At 42.3% G+C, this 2582-nt stretch overlaps 1 non-coding gene across 1 annotated transcript; it reads left to right on the top strand.

Annotated features, from left to right (window-relative positions):
* The first annotated feature begins 2240 nt into the window (after nucleotides 1-2240).
* Nucleotides 2241-2346, top strand: LOC120246930. Its single transcript, XR_005532182.1, has one exon. It is a non-coding gene; the product is annotated as a U6 spliceosomal RNA (small nuclear RNA).
* The last annotated feature ends 236 nt before the right edge of the window (nucleotides 2347-2582 follow it).

Below are 2582 nucleotides of genomic sequence, written 5' to 3'. Positions count from 1 at the left end.
GTGAACTTCATCAAAAGATGAATACTTTCCACATTGCTCTGAAAGCTAAGAGTTTCTAAAAGACATCACTATTGTTCTGTTCTTACTGAGATCAACTGAGCCTACAATGGGTTCCCGACTCCAGTAAGAAAGTATTTATTTCCTCACCAGAGTTATGTATGCTTTCTCACAGTGGTTAGTTGACATCTACAAACATGTTCACTATGGGATCCCAGAGTAAACCCCCTCCTCTTTAAGCCAGACTACTCTATATGCCCCTAATGAATCCTGTCATGACAATGCCAAGGGTGATTCTGTTCCAAACTTCTGTCATCTTCTTTGGAAATCCTTCCAAACTGAGGGCCAGGAAACAATGATTATTTCTAAAGAGACTGAATTTACTTAATAGCATCTTGACAGATGGAAAAACCAAGGGCGTTTACAGAAGACCACACGAGATATGAACTGTAGATATCCCCAAAACACTGATTTTAGAAAAAAAAAAATAGAAGTAAGAATATTTCTTCCTCAATACAAATGCAAAGCAGTCTCCTTCATTTTTCTCCAACATTGAAGTCAGGAAACTAGAGCTTCTTTCCTCAAAGATCTGCTCTCAGAGGGATACTCTATCAAAATCATGAAAATAGGAGCCATCCTTCTGCCCGGTAAAATGTGACACTTATACAAGTCATATTTTTTCCATTAGAAAACATGGGTGTATTTTACTCTTTGAAAACAATCTTTTTCATTTTCTTTTTTCACTTTCCAGCAGAAGGGATTAGTGTGTATCTTTGTCATTCCTAGGAATGGCATTAGCACAAAAGCTTATTAGCTTAGTTAGCTAAGGCCAACTACAGAGGGCAAAGCCATGAATTCAGTCTTGGGAGAGAAAAGGAAAACTTAGTTTGAGTTTCACAGTCTAAACCCTCGGGTCAAATCTGAACACCCAAATCTGTTGTTCCCAAACTTAATTTGCACCTAATAATCATTTGGGCCTCTTCCCAAAGTTGCACTGAGTCAGCTGAGGGTGGCCTAATGAATCTGAACCACTGCCCCACTTGGTGCTGATACAGGTGGCCTGGAATCTTGCTTTGGAGAACCCTGCAATGTCACTGGTCTGTCCAAAACCACGTGAGTAGGGGACATAAATGGCTGGTGAAGACAGTAAATGCAGCTCACAGCACAGCTATGGTTCCCACTGAACAAAGAGCATAAAGAATGATCATCTTGGAATACAAAAACATTCAGGGCAAATCAGAGGGGTAATAGCTCTTATTGATTGAGATCAAAAGGTACTGCTTAGAAGTGAATAATCAAAACTCTTTTTACCCAGTTCTTTGCTTAAAGATTTTCCTAATTAGCAAACCCAGAGAGAGCTGTCAGTTTTGTTCAGAACTGGAGCAGTTGGTTTAAGCTTTATGCATCAACAGTTCCAGGAACTGTTGGACTAGAGGTATAAATAGAAAGCAATAACAGAAGCAATATATCATAAGAGTTAAAGCAAAGTATTTTAAACAATTTATTATCTTGGCGTGGGGGGAAGAGTGGGTGGGGGGTGTAGAATCAGAGATCTGCTCTGTGTACTTTTATCATAGCTGCAACAATCAAAGGAAATGTCTGGATTTCCGGATGTTCCTCAGAAATTCTGGTCTTAGTGAATTAAGAAAGGTTGTATGCAGGAAGTTGATATGTACCTATCTTTGCCATCTGTTATTTTATCACTACAGCTTCACTATTTTTTAGAACAAGAATCGGCAATGGCTATAGTTTCCAGAAAGACTGGTAGTTTACAGGTGGGAGGGCAGGGTGAGGGAGGGAGTGAGGTGGGAATGGGGATGCAGGTGGGGCTGTATCAAGCATAAGCTAGAAGGAAGAAGGCAATTAAGTGCTCCATTTCCATCTTAGGCTGATGTTTTTAGGAGACTTATTGCTCCCTAAGTGATTGGTGGTATGAGTTGTTAGGATAAAGGTGGTGAAATGGGTGAAATTGGGCCTTTGATAGATACCGTAGGTTGAGTTCCCTAAACATGTCCTGAGACGACGATGTGAGACAGGAGGTGATTTAGCAGGTGATTTCAGGTTAGCACTATAAAGAACAGGGGACTAGTCCTTCCCAAGGATTCTATGTAGAATACAGTTCAGCATGTTCCCACCAACTTTTCTCAGTCACTGGTTGAGAATGGCTCCTGGAAGGGGTTGCCACCTGGGCGTTTCTGGTCTGCCTCACCCATGCGTCAGGTGGACTTCCATGGCCAGAGAAAGTGCTCGCTTCGGCAGCACATATACTAAATTGGAACGATACAGAGAAGATTAGCATGGCCCCTGCGCAAGGATGACACGCAAATTAGTGAAGCGTTCCATATTTTTGTAAAATTAATAGCTGGGCTTGAAAAAAAACATAGGGGGGGCACCTGGGTGGCTTAGTCGGTTAAGCGTCCGACTTTCGCTTAGGTCATGATCTCGCGGTTCGTGGGTTCAAGCCCCGCGTCGGGCTCTGTGCTGGCTGCCAGCTCAGAGCCTGGAGCCTGTTTCAGTCTGTGACTCCCTCTCTCTGACCCTTCCCTGCTCACGTTGTCTCTCTCTCTCCTAGAAATAAATAAAAA

The sequence above is a fragment of the Hyaena hyaena genome, unplaced genomic scaffold (assembly GCF_003009895.1).
Source record: "Hyaena hyaena isolate Hyena2069 unplaced genomic scaffold, ASM300989v1 scaffold_494, whole genome shotgun sequence".
In the NCBI taxonomy this organism is placed as follows: Eukaryota; Metazoa; Chordata; class Mammalia; order Carnivora; family Hyaenidae; genus Hyaena; species Hyaena hyaena.
Note: the sequence above shows the minus strand (reverse complement) of the source record. Positions and strands in the feature narration are given on the sequence as shown.